The sequence below is a fragment of the Agelaius tricolor genome, unplaced genomic scaffold (genome assembly GCF_023055355.1).
Source record: "Agelaius tricolor isolate 1412-34295 unplaced genomic scaffold, bAgeTri1.0.p SCAF_17, whole genome shotgun sequence".
NCBI classification, from domain to species: Eukaryota; Metazoa; Chordata; class Aves; order Passeriformes; family Icteridae; genus Agelaius; species Agelaius tricolor.
Genome location: NW_027269277.1, coordinates 12898118 through 12906972, shown reverse-complemented (window position 1 = coordinate 12906972; position 8855 = coordinate 12898118).

Here is an 8855-nt window from a genome sequence, read left to right as displayed (position 1 = left end):
GGGCCTGAACCTTGCAATAATGTAAATATTTAAAAGTCCATGGTATTTTATATTCACAAGGCTGATAATGGAATAGCTTTAATATCCTTTCAATGCCAAATCCAGATTAACACAATAATAGTGGCTCCCAAGCAGTTTATTAGCACTCATATCCAATATGTAGAAATCCTGGAGGGGAAAAAAAGGAAAAAGAGAAGTCCTGCCAACATATACTGCACACCGAGCTGCAGGATGTTGTATTCCAAGAGTTATTTCAGTTGTAGAAACCACGTGGCACCATTACTTGGCATGAAGAGAGGATAAAGAGAGAACAGCCTATGACAGGTGTTGCTTTAAATATTTTGAAGATATGCATCAGGAATAGTTCATAAAAGTGCTTCCAAAGTAGCTCTTACACCCACAGGGCTTGGCAGTCCTCACTCTTAAAAAACATGAACTTGGCACAGCAGTCGCCTAAATCTTTTAAACTGGCTTAATCCTCCCAGTAATGAAACGTGCAGTCAGCTAGATGGGTGCATTTATCTGAAACACACTTATTTACAAGCAACTAAAACATGAAATTAGCTGCTCCCAGAAGGCAGCTTTGTACTTCCCAACTCCTCTTCTATCGTAAATCAACCCATTCAAGAGGGTGCCACATTTGTTTTTCCCATTCTCACATTCTGTATGAACATTTATATGCCAAAGATGATCCTCTAGAGATGTCTCTGCACGATTCAGTGATTTCTGGCTTCTGTGGGACAGGACTAGAAGTGCATGTGTGCTGGCAGACATCAGGAGGTTTGCAAAATCAGGAGTTGTGGGAGCTTCAAAAGGAGGCTCCTTTACCAAACAGTGCTACTGTGCTGCAGGCATCCAGCATGAGCAGAAACACCACATTTCCACCATTCCCTCTTTGCAGAGAGCAACCCAGTGAGCAGGAGACTGAGCTCTACTCCAGTTTTCTCCCTTTGTGCCCACTGAGGAGGCTCCAGTGCCCAGAGAGAGCTATGTGCACTCATCACAAACACTCCATACATTCTGGGAATGCTGGTTCTGCACAAAATTCTAGAATTTCCTACACAGGGAGGGAGACCAGCCTTCTTAACCTGTAATGCAAAAAATTTACTCCCCAGACTTTTGCCCAGCTTGGTGAAATAAAGGATTTTCCAGGATTCCTCACTATTATATGCCCTGGTGTCCTGGCCCCATTTTGCTATTTCTGCATAAGGAAGTGCTCAGTGGTCAAGTAGCACTGATATATAAGATATTTTCAGCTTTAGAATTCAAAAGTAGTATTGAATTTTCCCTTTAAGGAATTCCTTACAGAAATTGTACTACCACAGCAGGGATCACCAATTCATGATGGCAGAAAATAGCACACCTTGGAAGGAGGAAACATTGGAGCAACAGGAGATCAAGGCTCACAACTGGTAGCTGAAAACAACATCACTAAGCCAGCCAGGGCTGGGCCACCACAGAACTCCTCCATGCTTCATCTCTGACTGGAAGGTTGTACCAGTTGGCTTCTATCAGAAAAAGCAAACAGCTCTTGCAAGGGTAAAACATTTGATGCAAAGTGGTCTGGAGATAAAAATTAGCCTTTTTTTGCTCTTTCATAATGTGGCACATAAGAAAGTTTAAAAAAAAATAAAGAAGGGCTGCTTTTCTCACTTTCCTGAGAGAATGGCATATTCATAAATACACCTTCATTTGCCTTTTTACACCAAATTATTACCTGTCACCTGCTCATTTCAGCTGCACAACTACTATAAGGATTTCCCTTTATTCTGGAACCCTTTCAAGTACAGGATTTAAACAGCACAAAGAGCAGCAGCAGGCTTGAAAATGCAATCAAGACCACAGAAATAGGAAAGAATCTGTTTCCACATAAACTTTTAGAAAAGAAACAGCAACTCTTCATTCATTCCTGTATCCTCTTTGAGGTCTGGAGTAAAGATTTGCTGGAAAAATGAGTTACATGTGGATATACCATATGATGAGTCAGAAAAGCTCTGGGCAAGAATTCAGCAAACCTCAGTTTTTACCAGTGTTCATATGCTTCTAAAACAAGATCCCAAGGAGCTTGTTGTCAGGCACGGAAGAAGCAGAGCATGCTGGATATGCAGCTTTTGTCAGCCAGCAAACAGGATGCATGTGTGACATCGAGGTGGCTTCTCACAAATTCTACTCTGCCCCAAACACAGGGGTCCTCAAATGTTGTTGGCCTGGGAACAACTGTTAACAAAAACCACTCTGCCAGAATCTCATCTTGCTTGCATCAATTTGAATGTTTTAATTCCCTGATGGAACAAGCAACACTGGAGGGTCTCAAAGGCGACACAAGAAGCTGATGCTGTAAGAGATGAGCCCTTTTCTGACAGGTTTCAAATAACACCTCAAATCTACTCTGGAAAAAGCAAAAGAGTGGAACAGAATAAAATATACAATGTGATAGCAAAGCTCCTTGTCTTTGAGAGCAAAACCCCCATCCTCTGTGAAGAATATGAAGGAAACAGATGTTCCCGTGTGGAGTTTAATGGATGGATTGTTAAAGGAATAACATCATTTCTCCTCATATGCATGTCCCTTGCTCAGACTAGCAGAGCAAAACTTTTTACTCCTGCCATAATGATTCTTTATTAAGGACAAGATTCCAACCAGTTCTTCCATAAGTACCCTGCATTAGAAGCTGCAAAATTAGCCCGTGTGTCCAGGAGGGCACAAACACTTTCCTCTGTGAATTTCTGGAAGCAGGCATTTCTTGATAGGAATAACCCTACCAAAGGCAGGAGAGAGGGAAAGAGGTTTCTGGGCAGCTTCACTATAAGCAGTTCTGTTATAGGGGCCACATCAGTTGCAAACACCAGTTATGCAACTGAGTTTCCATCAAAGTGCCTTTGAAGTGTCCTGACCACAGACAGGTTCCAGCACTCAGGTCTGAGAGCCAACAAGGCTGCAAGTCTCTCCAAGCCCCTAACAGAGCAGAGTGCACAGCATTAAACCCTCTGTGCTGTTCCATGCTCCCTCAGTAATCTTGAGGCATTAATGAACAGAGCCTGTCCTCTGGAAGGTCACAATTCAGATTTTACTGCCAGCCCATCCAGCCTCTCAGTTTTTCATGTTAGGTTTTGAGCAATCACATTGGATACTTCTCAGGTCAGCTCCTTTACTCCTGAGCAGACCCCAATGTATTTACAAACAGAACAGAGAACACCAAGCACATTGCTGGGAAATCAGTGGTTAAGAATCATCTACATGACCATGCCATGGCCACGAGACGTCCTAGAAAAAAGGTCACCGTGTATTTATCCAGCTGCACACTCGGTAGGAGTGTGCTCTGTAAGAACTCCTTTTAGCAACAGTTAACATTTTCAAGACAATATGTCAGCTAACATAACCTTTGAGAGGAGGGTTCGAAGAAAGGTTAAGGGAAGTTAACCTAAATAGCTTAAAGAAATAAAGAGAAGTGTTGGAGGTAATTAATACTTGAGAGGAAATAATGTAAAGGAGAAGAAAGACTTATTTAAGGTTGGCCAAGTGCAATGTACTACAGGAGGTAATGGCTTTAAATTAAAGAAGGGCAAGTTTAGATTAGATAACAAGAAAAAACTTTCCAACAGGAACAGTAATTCAACAGTGTAGCAGTCTGAAGAGAGAAGCAGCACAAGCATTATCAACAGACACATCCCAGCTGACGCCAGCCAGCACTCTCAGAGGGAAAATACCTGGGGTAAACCACAAGAGATCCCAGGGATTTGACTCAACAGTCTATAAAGGCCATTCCAAACCCAACATCTATGATCCTGTAATTAACACACACATCACCTATTAATCTTACATGTTCCAATGGCTACCACTTCCCATTTAAAGCACACTGACCTGACAAAGATGGATGGGGGATTGCAGAACCATAATGTAGCCCTACCATGGATTATTGGGCCGATCCTCCCCTCAGCCATGCATCACATCTCACCTCATATATGTTATGTTACAGTAAATTTTCGAAGACCTGCACCCTCCCCCAGAAAAGCCAGATGCAAGAACTAAGCTGGAAAAGCTCAAAAGTGTTTCAGGTATTGATTTAGCAGCATGTTTAGCTGACCACAGTTTGTAAATGGGCTGAAATCTTTCAAAATGAAAATGACTGGATCTTCTAACAACATGGCACCAGCTCAAATTTTATGAGTATTTGCCATTATCTTTATAATTCTGAAAGATTCATATTTTCTTCCTCAATTTCATTATTTTCCTTGAGCCTAGAATATCATGTTAACCTCTTCTTATTTGCAAGGACAGCTGAATTTAAACTGAATTTCAAAAAGATTTGATGGCGTCTGGCAGGGAACAGAAAATACAAAAGTTCACATAGTACGGAAGAGAAAACTGAACAAGATCTCTATCACACACACTACACAACACAATTAGCAGAAGCATTGCTTCACTCTGATTAAAACCATATTCTTCACAGCCCAGTTGTTCTGCTGAGCATGTCTCTAAACCCAGACATTCCCTCAAGATTAAAACTTCTTAGAAAAGTACAGGGAATTTGAAGACATCCCACAGCAAACTAGTAACTGGCTCCAAAATACAGGGAGAGTATGAGTGGGGCAAAAAGCTGTGGGATTAGGGCCAGATGAACTGTGATATTTCTGTGCTTAGCCACTACTGAAATCTGAGAGACACTGCCCTGTGCTGGGCTAGAATGACAGTCAGAAATCCAGCCATGAAATGAGGGCTCCTGGCTTTTCTTCCCAGCTTCACCATTTGCTACCAGCAAGGCTGTGTGCAGAACAATTCAGTGTAGGTTTGCAATAGCTGGTTTATGGACTTGGAACCACTTGACTTAAGGCTGGGTCCTGCCTCCCCCACAGCTGTGAGATGAGGCAGAATGAAGCTTAAAGAGTTTGCCTGGAGGACTTGGACACAAGATGTGTAGCCTTAGCTCTCAGCTGAGGGTTGAAACCCTGACTAGGTCCAGAACCACAAAGCTTTTCACTGCTGAAAGTAGAGGTTGCACCTCTGAAGCAGAAAATAACAAAATCATCAGCTGGTAACAAATAATGAGCTTCTGATAGGCACTCATGCTGAGATGCTTTCTCTGTCATCACACAGGCAATGTCTGTCCCTCTCTTCATGGGCTGTCCCCCAGGGCTATCCTGGGTGCAGATTCCCAGATGAATTTCTAGATGAATACAATTCAGCTTGCAAAAAGAAAAATCTAAGCTGAATAAAGTTGACTAAGAAGTAAGTTTAATTTCTGCGAAGAAACTCATGGATCACTTCCACTGGCCAAGACTGTCTCAACACAGCACCTCATCATGGGTCTGCTAAAGAAATTGTTCCCTTTACAACCTCTGTTGCCTTAGAACAAACAGGTGTCACATTCTGCCCCAACTCTGTCACTCTCTGTGGAGAATTTCACATGCTCCTGTTCATCCTTAGAGTAACTGGAATCCTTCACAGGAAAATAAAAGAGAAAAGCCCAAAGTTCCAGGTTCCTCTGGCAAGACTGACACACTTGCTGGTCTGCTCAAGGAGTCAGAAACCAGTGCTAAAGTATAAAATTCTTTCTCTAAGTTAAATTACCTTTTCTCTGAGGAGTTGTATTAAATATGGCTGTCTTCAAAAACCACATGACCATACCTTTGCCAGAAATTTAATGGAGCTAAGTTGGCTATAAAGTATGAGCTGGGTATTTGAAGAGGTTTCGGCTCATCAAAGGAATAAGATATTTAGAACAGCTGACAGGGACAAGAAACCAAACCCACATGACGGGGGAGCTCAATAAATGAATTGGAGAAATTGCAGGATTAACTTTCCTGCAACAAGGTTGGATTTGGGAAAATAAAGTTTTCTTGTAAGTCATTGATTTGATTCCTGGCAGCAAATTCAGAGAGGTTGAGCAATGTTACAAGGTGCTCTGTGATTTCCAAGTTTAGTTTAAAGGTTAGAGGTAACATGGTCTTTCAGAATAAGAGCTCTATTTGTGGATATAACCAGCTTAGACTTTGCCTACATTTATTTTTAGATCTTCCTGCATCATCCCAGATGCTAAATGCCTTGAACTGCACATGTGAAAGGTAGGAGTCAAACAAGCATTGGTGACATTTCAGGTTTCTGCAAGAACTACCCAAAACCCACATCCACCCCACAGTTCCCTACACCCACAATTCCAAAAACAAGCATTCAGCCTGTTGCCCCCAGATGACTCTGGCTGAAGTAGATGAGGCACTTTCTCCATGGCTGCATTGGGCACTGGCATTAGCTCTTCCTTCCCAGGAGAACAGTGCCAGTGCCACAACTGCTTTGTCTGCTTTGTCTGCTTTGTCTTCTCAGCAGTGCCATGACTGCTTTGTCTGCTTTGTCTTCTCAGCAGTGCCATGACTGCTTTGTCTGCTTTCCCCAGAGCCCAGGCTGTGTCTGGGTGTACCCAGTGCCTGCCCAGTGCCTGCAGCAGAGGGAGGCTCTCTGTGTGCCTCAGGGCACAGCTGGGGCACTGCCATGGCCTGTCCTAGGGAGGAAAAGGGGCAGCAGAGCTCTGGTGGCTGCTGGCAGTGCCTGTACATCACACACATCCCTGCATGGAGTGACCCCTCACCGGTGATTCCTCCCCACTGCCACTGGCCCCAGGGAGCTCCCTGCCAGTCTGGAGATCAAAACCCACCCCTGCCTGCAGCCCACATCCAACACCAAAGGCATTCACACTCCAGAGCAGGTTTCTGTGAGCCTTTTATTAATTCTGTACATTCCTTTGGTGCCCAGAATTACTCAGTTTCTGCCTTACTGTCTTACAGCTCACAGGGGCTTATTATTAATGGCCCAGTAAAACAATATACAGCCTGTTGTATCTTAATTCAGTAGTCGGTAATGACCAACTTAGAGAAATTATTTTAGACCTATGGGTTTTCTAAGGCCTTTTGAAGGTAATGGCAGTAAAATATGCATATATTAATGTTACTTTCAGAAGGCAGAATATAGTGGCAGTATGAGCAATAATGCAGCACTGCATAATAAAAATTGAAAATTCTTTTCCCTAAGTGTAAATATAAAATACCTCTGGGGGACATATCTAAAGGAAGAGTGTTTCAATAACACATAGTTAAACTCAAAATTATATTTTTCAAAGCTATCCAAGTATAGTCTAATAAATAAACCATAAAATAAAACAACATTTTACAAGGAAGACTCATACTGTATTTCAAGCTTTTTGCCACTCTTAAAATCATTATTTAATACAGACAGTTTTAGTCACAAAATTTCAAGAGTTTATTCAATATCTTTTATGTGCTTTACAAGGTTATTAGAGAATTTATTTTCTCTTTCCCTTACAGATTGGAAGGTGGGCAGTGATATATGAGCTTTCACATTTTATTTATTCACCAAACTGTTCCAGATGTGATCCCATCATTTATCCACTGACACATCAAACCTGCTGCGTGACCTTTACAGTGACCTCTTTACAACATTTGCTTTCATGCTCTAAAAGTTATAGCAGCTTAACAGTGCTTGCTTCAGTGGGAAGACAAGAGAACTGATATTTTGGAAGGGGGGGGGGGAGCTGTAATTTAAAAATAATAAAAATTTAATTACTCTCCTACAATATGAAAACTAAGTCCAGGTGGTGAACTAGCCAGCAGAGTTATATTTCCAGAAATGTTTCAATCATATTTCACTGCAAACAGTATTTTACTCCATGGATTTGGAATGGACGGGATTTGTACAGGCTAAATTTAGCAGGCACTGTCTTTCTCCCCTTCTTGTGCTTTGTCACAGCAATAGACATTCTTGGGGTGATACACCTTTCCTTATTATGTATCAGCAAATACAATGAGAGTCCATCTGAAGTTTTCCTTTTTAAAGGGAAAGTTTATAGTGCATCCAAATTGTTTATAGTGCATCCAAAATTTCCATTACCTAAAAAAAAATCTATAAGCACTGCGACCTTAGCATTATGCAAAAAAAAAAACCAAAAAAACAAAAAAACAAAAAACAATTTTGGCATCGTACCTTAGGGAGTCAGTGAGTAGACAAAATTATTCCAGGTACAGATCATTCATTCCAGGCAGCTCCCAAATCCCAGGCTTGGCCAGCTGGGACTTTCCAAGTGTGGTGAATTTTTCCTTAGTACTTTTTTTGTTTTATGTACTTCCACAGTTGGGCTGATACCAGCAGTAGACAGGCCTCCGTTGTGGTTCACACAATATTTATGGCCCAAGAGGTAGCAGAGAATCTCAAGAAACAAATGCACACACACACACACACACAGAGACAGATGTACCCACACACAGTCTGAATCCAGGAGAGCTGTAGTCAAGGGATGAAGCTTTGATAGCATGAAAAAGATGCTGCAAGCCTTCCAACTAAAAACTCCCCACATTTCAATTTCACTTAAAAGAATTCCCACTGACTTCAAGAGAAATATTCAAGTAATGTGCAAGTAAGAAACAAGTAAAACCAGGGGAAGGCTGTATCTAGAATTCATGGATAGCTCTTGGTTTCCATGTCATCAGCTGCTTGCTCTACCCATACCCACTTCAGGTTCATTTCACAACAATGTCTGGATTTTTGAATTCCTATCAAAGCAAAACCTGAAATGTGAGGCACCAAAGAACCCCACAACCATTTTATTGGTCCTTGTCTCCCTTCCCTCTCTCCTGATCACAGCAATGATCACAAGGGCCATGTACCACTGCAGTGCAAACATCTGGCCAGTCGAGGTACCAAGTGACCTGAGCCCACACTACAGAATCTGGCTGTAAAAAACCAGAGGAGCAGAATCACCACAGAAAACCCTCCCAGAGATACACACACACCTGTGGTTAATGCAAACACAGGCTTCTATTTCAGGGACTTTTAGCACAGACCTAAAATCT